This window comes from Labeo rohita, chromosome 25 (assembly GCF_022985175.1).
Source record: "Labeo rohita strain BAU-BD-2019 chromosome 25, IGBB_LRoh.1.0, whole genome shotgun sequence".
In the NCBI taxonomy this organism is placed as follows: Eukaryota; Metazoa; Chordata; class Actinopteri; order Cypriniformes; family Cyprinidae; genus Labeo; species Labeo rohita.
In genome coordinates this window covers 15795772-15806622 of record NC_066893.1, presented here as the reverse complement: position 1 = coordinate 15806622, position 10851 = coordinate 15795772, and positions in this window count along the sequence as shown.

Here is a 10851-nt window from a genome sequence, read left to right as displayed (position 1 = left end):
GTGATTAAAGTTGAAGAGGAGGAGGAGGAGGAGGAGGGGGGATAGACGATAAAGCGCCATTAATCTGGATCGGATTGAACCATTTCAAATAAACAACAGCTCTGACGGGTTTGGAAGAGATTCAAGAACAGCTGGACGAGCAGAGATGCTCAGCGTGCCAATGTGGGACAAACAACGGCCGTGTTGAATCAGGCGACACGCCGGGAATGACATTCAACAAAACCTTAAGGATTATTCTTGGAATCGCGAGAACTGCTGTATTGTACAAATGTTTGCCGTTATTTATTGTCCTATTCGTCTGTGTAAAATAAAAGCAGGGGATTGTGATGATAAACCAGTGTGTTTATGGGATACAGAAGTAATTGAGATCACCAGTACAGTTTTGGCAGGATCAAAGGCATGTCATTCAAAAAGTCCTTTAAGCACTTTAAATTACGTCTCACAATGAGATGGTAATACAAGAAAGTTCATTTCGGAGGGGTGCATTCAGTAACCACTGTCATTCATTACAGGAAGTGATGCGTGAATGATTGACACATGAAAAAAATGCCTCAAAGGCAAAAAAGTGTGTCAATTTTGGACTTAGCATCAAAGTTAATGTGCGGAATGAGCTGTAATTGTGGTTTTAGATTTAGCTTGGATTACCACAGCGTAACGAACAAATTTGAACCTCTCATGCTAGAATCAAGCCGCCTTTGTTAGCAGCATGTAGCATTTAACATAAAGGAAAAACAGGCTATGCAGCATTTATCGAAAGGAATGATAATTCGTTTTTTTCTTGTTAAGGAACTACATGTTACCAAAGCAACCATTACAAACAACCAAAACAAAACGCCTCATTTGGTCTGTAAGACCCATTTCTGATACGTGTCTGATATATATCAGCACAGCTATTTTCAACACTGACAGTAAGAGGATATGTTTCTTGAGCAGCAAATCATCATATCAGAATGATTACCGAAAGATCATGTCACGTTCAGCTAAAATAGGACACAGATAATTTAAAGTGTAATAGTATGCTCCAAAATTAGTTTTTACTGTCATTTTTACTGTTTTTTATGAAATAAATACTGTTAAGATTTTTATTAAATAACATACAGTTGAGGTCAAAAGTTTACATACACCTTGCAGAATCTGTAAAATGTTAATTATTTTAGCAAAATAAGAGGGATCATACAAAATGCATGTTATTTTTTATTTAGTACTGACCTGAAAAAGATATTTCACATAAAATTCGTTTACATATACGTTCAAAAGTTTACATACACTTGATTCTTAATACTGTGTTGTTACCTGAATGATCAACAGCTGTGTTTTTGAAGAACTGTCCACTGTTTCTCAGAAAAATCCTTTAGGTCCCATAAATTCTTTTACAACAATGACTGTATGATTTTGAGATCCATCTTTTCACACTGAGGAAAACTGAGGGACTCATATTCAACTATTACAGAAGGTTCAAACGCTCAATGATGCTGCAGAAGGAAAACCGATGCATTAAGAGCCGGGGGGTGAAAACTTTTTGAATTTGAAGATCAGGGTAAATGTAACTTATTTTGTCTTCTGGGAAACATGTAAGTATCTTCTGTAGCTTCTGAAGGGGTTCATTTGGTTCAAAAGTTTTCACCCCCAGCTCTTTATGCATTGTTTTTCCTTTTGAAGCATCAGTGAGCGTTTGAACCTTCTGTAATAGTTGCATATGAGTCCCTCAGTTGTCCTCCGTGTGAAAAAATGGATCTTAAAATCATACAGTCATTGTTGGAAAGGGTTCAAATACAGAAAAATACTGAAAAACCAAAGAATTTGTGGGACCTGAAAGAGAAACAGCGGGCAGTTTAACGGTTCAGGACAAACAAGGGACAAACTATCACTAAAAAAAAAAACAGCTGTTGATCATTCAGGTAACAACGTAGTATTAAGAATCAAGTGTATGTAAACTTAACTATTATTTTCTCTTTAGGACTATATGTAAATGCCTTATGTGAAATATATTATTCAGGTCAGTACTAAATAAAACATAACATGCATTTTGTACGATCCCTCTTATTTTGCTAAAATAATTAACATTTTGCAGATTCTGCAAGGTGTATGTAAACTTTTGACCTCAACTGTATGTGACTTCTTTATGAATATTAAAGTGTATGCTATATGAATATTAAATGTTACATATTAACTTTGAGAGCAGCTTGTGTCTTTGGTGATGTCATTCTGCCAAAGTATTAAACATTAAAGGTGCTTTCCCGCCCTTTCCAAACCTGCTAAGGTGAATTCCTGCTTTTCCATGATATTGAGTCTGTAGCGAAGCAGCACTAACAGGGTTTCAGTATGTTCAGTCATAACGTCAGCTGATGAACTTGTTTTCTTAATTTGTGTTCCCGAAAATGAACGAAGGTCTTACAGCTTTGGAATGACACAAGGGTGAGTAATCAATGACAGAATTTTTTTTTTTGGGTAAACTATCCCTTAAAAATACAAAGTATGGATGTTTCAAAACACACGGAGTGAAAAGCTCTGTAAATGCTGACACACACGCACGTGCACGCGACGACTGGCAGATTGAGCGCTGAAATCTCTCAGAGACATTATATGCCCTCATGTGACTTGCTCAAGAAGATTATAAATAATAGTTTCCTCGGGCAACGCCTCAAGAGAAGATTAAGATCGACTGGTAGCGAAGTTTAGTTCAATTCCGAACACAGACGGGATGGTGAAAATATTAAAGCTAGCAGAGAATCTGGCTATCACTCACAGAGATGAATTTATTTTCACCTGTTCTGCCATGTGACGTGGGTCTTTTTTGGCATTGTATCAGGACTGAAAGAGTATTTCCAGTCAGATTATGCTTGGAATACTGTTGTAAAAAATAAGAAAATTATACTAGAAGAAAGAAGGGATTAATTGATTGCAATCTCATAAGTTTAATTACGTAAACATTTCAATAAAATGTTTTAACTGAGTTTCAAATGTGGGAAGATATAGTGGGGGAGGGATCTGTAGTATCAAGAGGCTGTGCAAAATAACGTGTTGATTTCTCTGCATTTAACCACAGTGATTTACAGTAAAGGAATGCAAGTCTGTAATAAGGATTACTCATTTACAAAAGGTAAACTCATCTGGCCCGTTGCCTTGACCCCAGTGACAGCCAAAGACAAACCCAGTCGATGAGAAAACATGTTTCGGGTGAGACACAATGTTCCTCAGAATGTGTTTTCTACTGAGTTTTACTTCACTGCTTTTTAATTGCTCTTCTATGTAAAAATGTGTTATTTATGGCAGCACGTTTCCACCATGCAATGAAAAAATAAAAAGGAACCTCCAACTTTTTATCCCACAATTTTGATGTTTTTTTAACATCAGAATTGTGAGAAAACAGTCAGAATTGTGGGATAATTGACCCTTCGCAAAGAGCTTGACTGACAGGTGAAAACTGCCATATTGTCTGACAAACAAATCAGATTAAGTAGATTAACTTCGGTGGATTTAAACTTGAAAAATTGTGTGTATTGACATCGTTCCGCGGTTGAAATAAAACACGTTCTGATGTTCATTCATGTTTATTTCATGTAAATATGAAAAGACAATCGGTTCACGTGCCATTTGAACTGAGGCAATACAGTGATCTGTCATGACACATTAAAGGAGAAGTCCACTTCCAGAACAACAATTCACAAATAATTTACTCACCCCCTTGTCATCCAAGATGTTCATGTCTTTCTGTCTTCAGTCATAAAGAAATTATGGTTTTTGAGGAAAACATTTCAGGATTTTTCTTCATATAATGGACTTCAATTGTGGCCCTGATTTTGAACTTCCTAAATGTAGTTTAAATGCAGCTTCAAAGGGCTCTAAACGATCCCAACCAAGGAAGAAGGGTCTTATCTAGCGAAACGATCTGTCATTTTTTTCAGAAAATAAAAATCTGTATACTTTTTAAGCACAAAAGCTAATGTAGTACAGGTTCTGGCATGCGCGTTCACGACGTACTATTGAATCGTGTCGAAAGGTCACGCCGAATATAGGCGGATCGACAGACCCTGTGTTTACAAAGCGAATGCGCAAAGACTAACAAAGTGCAAGTAAGTCAAACGCTGTTTACAAACAAAAAGGTACAACGTGTCGGACGATTCTGAAGTTGTATGAGAAAATAAGATGGAGTTTTTCACCATACTCTACCTTTTTTTAGCCGGAGTACACAGACGATGAACTTAGACATGATTCGTAGTAGTGATGGAAAGTTTGGATCATTTTACTGACTCTGACCTTTGGGTCTCATTCAGCAAAATTAACAAACCTTTTTTCAAATCATTTAGTAATTTTAGCAAAATCAGCGTCACGTGACAGCCCCGTAAGATGAATGAACGACTCAAAAAAGACTCGAAACAGGTGAACTAATCCAGTACAGAACCTAATAGGATGTTGTACATGTGCGACTGAATGAATCACTCCCCCGAGACGACTTGTTCTTCGTGAGTAACATTAAAGATTCATTCAAAATGAACGAATCGTTTAAGAACGACCCGAGGACGTGCATCCGAGAGCCCGTGCTATGCGAGCTTTTGTGCTTAAAAAGTATACAAATTTATTTTTCGAAAAAAATAACAGATCGTTTCGCTAGATAAGACCCTTCTTCCTCGGCTGGGATCGTTTAGAGTCCTTTGAAGCTGCATTTAAACTACACTTAAGAAGTTCAAAAATTAGGGGCACAACTGAATCCATTATATGAAGAAAAATCCTGAAATGCTTTCCTCAGAAACCATAATTTCTTCATGACTGAAGACAGAAAGACATGAACATCTTGGATGACAAGGGGGTGAGTAAATTATTTGTAAGTTGTTGTAAGTGGACTTCTCCTTCAAATAGCCACAAAACTGTATTTATTGTTTTGAATTTCTTTAACAAAATGACAAAAACTGAAAGCTGAGAAGTAACCTGCTCTGTCTTGTCTGTTGGCATGTTGTCAGTTTTCTCTTTGCTCCTTGATGTAGTTTTCACTGTGTGAGATGGTGGTGTGTGGGGGCGGGTCTTTGCGAAGGAATTGTAAGATGAAAACAAAGCAAAAAATTATATGTAAACTGAATTCTGAGGAAAAAAGTCAGAACTGCAAGATATAAACTTCAAAATTTAAAGCAAAAACAGAATGACCTGACCTTAGCTTTGTGAAACTATGCTGCATAAAACATCTGAACGAAACAAAAACAGCAAACGCGCTAAATGAGACGCAAATTCCCTGTCTGCCAGCACGTGGCGTTCGAAGTGGCAGCGATACAACGTTCCTTCGTCCAGCTGTCAACAAAGCATCAGCGTTTTTAAATAATACGTTATATGAAAGTAGGATGAAAAGAAAATACCATTTAAACTTTTCTGAAGACAGTCAATTCCCCTCAGAGATGCATTCATATAAACCCCTCATTCCTGGGTCAGTATGTAGGATTTTCTTCACCGTAAACAGTGAGTTTGCTCTGCCTGCTACAGTATTTTCTCCTCTTTGGGTTTGTCTTTAGCGTCTGTGGGTTCTGTTAACGGCCGTTTACAGCTGGTTTATTTGCCCAGTTAAAGAATTTATAGTGTGTTATAACTAGTTCTCCCTTAGTTAAAAGTGTATACAGTTAACAGGGATCTACTCTCAATTCACGACGCTGTCTGCCTTGCTTATTAGCCACTTGTACCGGTATGCTGTTTTTTTTTGTTTTTTTTTTAATTCGTACTGTTTGTAATTCAAACCGATTTACCGTTTAAACCGGTATATCAACCAGCCCTGAAGTTTATATCTCACAATTCAAATGTTTTTCCCCTGAGAACTGAAAGAAAAAAGTCTGCATTGTGAGAAACTGAAAAAGTCACAGTTACCTCTTTTATTATACTATATATATATATATATATATATATATATATATATATTTATATACACTACCGTTCAAAAGTTTGGGGTCAGTACATTTTTATTGTTTCTTTTTTCTTTTTTTCTTTTTTTTAAGAAATTAATACTTTTATTCACCAACGATGTATTAAGTTAATAATTAAAAGTTTATTAAAAGTTAATAATAAATAATTTACATTGTTATAAAACATTTATATTTTGAATAAACACTGTACTTTTTAAACTTGTTATTCATGAAAGAATCCTGAAAAAAAAAAAAAAAAAAATATCACAGGTTCCAAAAAATATTTGGCAGCACAACTGTTGATATTATCCAACATTGATCATTCTAATAATAAATCCGCATATTAGAATGATTTCTGATGGATCATGTGACACTTAAGACTGGAGTAACAGCTGATAAAAATTCAGCTTTTCATCACAGGAATAAATTCTATTTTAAAGTATGTTAAAATAAAAAACATTATTTTATATTGTAAAAACATTTTGCAATATTACTGTTTTTTTTCTATATTTTTAATCAAATAAATGCAGCCTTGATGAGCATAAGAGACTTCTTTAAAGACTATTACAAGTCTTACTGACCCCAAACCTTTGAACGGTAGTGTATATCCAAAGTGAAAGTTGTAGAAACCAGACCATTAATTTTCCTTAACAAAATGAGTAATGAGTATCTAAATACAAAAATTAATTTCTGCATGTTCTAATGAGTTATATTGTTTCAAATCAAGAAACAGGTTTGGGTTGTCTGATAATGATAATAATAGTAATATCACTTTGTTTGTCTCTTAGAAATGCACATTTGATGGTAGCTTGAGGATACAGAGGTAAATTTTGGTTCATTATCAATCAGTAACATCTGTAAAAATTGTAGCAAACTCAGTTTTATATGGTTAAATTTACTCTGACCCATTTTTTTTTAAATAAAGCATCGGTCTCCCATAGTAGCAAGCATACATTTTAAATCATGATAAACACAGTTAAAAACACACATAATGGTACCTCAGTACCATGGTAAAAATATACCTACGTGGTTTTATAGATAGGCTATTTGTGTGAAAAATGGTAGTCTAAAAACATTAAGTATAAATGCACACATGCTATAGCTTAATCACAAATACACATATACTATAATTATATACCATTACTCCTGTAAAAAAGTTTAGTGTGAATATCCCACATTGCTGCCACAATACCATGGTGAGGGGAGTGTTACTACAGTAAATCCATGGTAAATAATGGCGATGTGTAGATTGAAAAGTCTTCTGTCTCGTTGCACTCAGCTTTAAACTAGTTTGAATCACAGAGTCATTTGTGCTCATCGCTGAATTCAAGAGTTTCACACTGGATCTCACAGCGCTGTTTAGTGCTCACGTGACTGAGTCGCGCTCATAATGGAAGCGACGTGGTCACGACGCGCCCGTTTTTTTTCAGGCGCGTCCGCGCCGCATCGGGATGAAAACATCTCAACTTTTCAGAATGCTGCAAGCGCACCGCGGGTCATGTGACAAGATTCAACCAATTAGCTCCATCCTTTCCCGTAACAACATCGAAGGCTCAGCCAAGATGGAGGAACAGCTGATCATAGCTGTACATTTTTAAATAAATTTAGTAGCAGAGCTACAGCAAGTGATTTTTAGTGCTGGAAATCCGTTTGTCCTTCGATGAAACTTTCCATGTGCTTTTAGGAGCGATATGTGAATGGCCCTTAACGGAAGCGACGCGACGCGCTCGGCGCTCGAAATAATAATTGCATCTTCTCTAGCGAGTTCGCGCAGCGCAGCAGTTTGAACTTTGGTCCGAGCGGATAAACAGTCCCTGTTTCGTTTCCGCTTTTGGCACATAAAAATTATATCGAACATTTATCGAACTCTTCATATCGTTTTATCGAGGAAAATTATACTGTGATAATTATCGTTATCGAATTATCGCCCAGCCCTATATTTAAATTTCATGGCGGAAATGGGTTTCAGTAGATAATAGTCTATTTTTGACGTTGCAGCATTTTTGTGTTTAAAAATACAAGATGCAGGGCAGTGAAATAACAAAAAAAAAAAATTGAACTACTTTTAACTCGAGTGTTTATAGTGTCAAAAGACTGTTAAACAAACAAGTGCAACAGATCTGAATGCAAAAACACTCTGTGTGACAAGTTGACATTACGACAAGCCTTGCACACTTCCTGTGTTTTCCCAGAGCACCTGTGTTTGACGCTGAGCTCCGTCTGCACTACAGTAACAGTCTCAAATCGAAAACACAGGGCGGAGGAAGACTCAAGGGGCTTTAAACAGGTTTTCAGCAGAACAAGTTGGGGCACTTGCTCTGCAGGAAAGAAAGCAAAAAAAAAAAAAACCATTTGCTTCCACTTTACCTGTCAACGATCGTAATCTCTAACCAGAGTCACTAATATTAGCCTTTGTGTGACCTGGCGGCAAACGACCATGATGTAAGCATACTTAATTGCACACTTAACAGGGCTTAAGACAAGAGTCTGAGACTCTTAGGACTGTTTCACACTCATGTTTTTATATTTTAATCAAAATATGGTTTGAAGAAATGGCTAATTGCTTTTGGATTCTTCATCTGACCCTGAGGAAAAAACAAATCAGGGCATGCTAACAGATGATGCGGTTATTATTTTCAAATTATCAGCTGCATCAAAACTAATTGTGGTTTTGGATATAGCTAACGAAACAAAAAAGACCCAATTAACAGATTAGCATGATAAATCGAGTGAGGTGACATCATGAGATAACTCATTAAGTCTGTCTGGAGACACAAAACCGTTCTCTTTTTTTTCGAGCTGGGGATGTGCTTTGCAAGACTGGGTCTAAATGAACGTGTTCAAATGCGCCGGATGTTCATTTTAGCGCTCAAACATCCCATAATATGAATCTCAGGAAGCAGATGGCTTTTCGCCCTTTCCTGCAAAATGTTTCCCAAATGCATTGACGAAATGAGAGGAACAGAAACGAATTGGGAGTGTGTGTGCCGTTTATTTTGACAGAGGAAAAACAGCATTTTTTTTTTGCCAAAATTATGCAAAAAATATTTTCTAATTGTCTGTATTCAGAATACATGACATTATTTTTTATCTTATTAATTTTTGCATTTGCATTTGCTTCTATAGCAAAATAAAAAAATCCGCAATATTATTTCTATGAATTTTCAAAAAAAAAAAAAAAAGGGAAAACATTTTGATTACAGTCACCAGAGGCAAAAAAATCCCCAAAAAGTCAAAAAATAACAACAATAAATTAAAAAAAAAAATTGTATTGTCAAAGATTACTATGAAAACGCAAGCAAGCACAGCTATTTTATTCCAAAAATGTTCAAAATGTCATTTCCAAAGCATCATTTTTATCCCAGAATACAATTAAACACAATACATCAGAGCTGAGATGTGCTGGAAATGACACTGAGGTGGAAACAGAGGAAGATTAGACTGACTGAAACACTGCCAAAGCCTAAGAGACACCTTCTTCAGGGGGCGGAAGCTTGAGTAAGGAAATGTGGTCAATAATTAAGCTCCTTAGCTTTTAAACACAGCCCGGGCAGATGTTAACGTGTTTGTAACGTGTGCTGTCAGAGCCACTTCTGGAAACAGCAGGGAGACAAATTACATCCCCAATGAACAACATCCCTTTATGACAGATCCGAGACCAGCTTCATCTGTCCCGACCCAAACAAGTATATGAAAACTACCATTCGACCTAATAAAAGCAGCTATAAACACAACAAAGCATGTTGGCCTGAAGGTATCTGCTTTAAAAAGGTCAAATATATATACACTCACTTCCGTTAGGTCTTCAGGCGAAAAATCACTTGACCTGGAAACCTCGGGAAAGTGGATCATATTGTAATGAGTCAGAATTAAAGTAATATTACACCCAAAATTGATTTTTGTCATCATTTACTCATCCACATGTCATTCCAAATCTGTATGAATTTCTGTCTTACATGGAACAGAAATGGAGAAGATATTTTAAAGAATGTTGGGAACCAAATGGTTTCGAATCCCATTGATTTTTACAGTAATTTTCTTTTAATACTATGTCGGTAACCAAATGGTTTCAGATCCCATTGACTTCCATAATATGGACAAAAAATAAAACACTTACAAGACATCTGAACAGACAATAGACAAGAATAAGACATCTGAGACATCAATGGGACCTGAAACTGTTTGGTTACCAACATTCTTTAAAATATCTTTGTTTTCCACCTATTTTTGAGTGAATTGTCACTCTAAATGACTTTTCTGGTGGCATTAATTTTCATTTAACTCTTTCCCAGCCAAACACTGAATTTTTTTCTATTTATGAGACAACACTTCCCTGCCAAAAAGAATTTTCCATTATTTATGAGACAACGCTTCCCTGCAATACACAGAATTTTCAGTTATGAGAACGCTACCCCACCAAACATGGAATTTTCTGTTATTTATGAAAACGCTACCCCACCAAACATGGAATTTTCTGTTATTTATGAGAACGCTACCCTACCAAACACAGAACTTTCCCTTAGTTATGAGAATGCTACCCAACCAAACACGGAATTCTCCGTTATTTATGAGAACGCTACCCCACCAAACATGGAATTTTCCGTTATTTATGAAAACGCTACCTCACCAAACATGGAATTTTCTGTTATTTATGAGATTGCTACCTACCAAACACGGAATTCACCCTTATTTATGAGAACGCTACCCTACCAAACACGGAATTTTCCCTTATTTATGAGAACGCAACCCAACCAAACACAGAATTTTCCCTTATTTATGAGAACGCTACCCAACCAAACACAGAATTTTCCCTTATTTATGAGAGTGCTACCCAACCAAACATGGAATTCTCCGTTATTTATGAGAATGCTACCCAACCAAACACGCAATTCTCCGTTATTTATGAGATCGCTACCCTACCAAACACGGAATTCTCTCTTATTTATGAGAATGCAACCCAACCAAACACGGA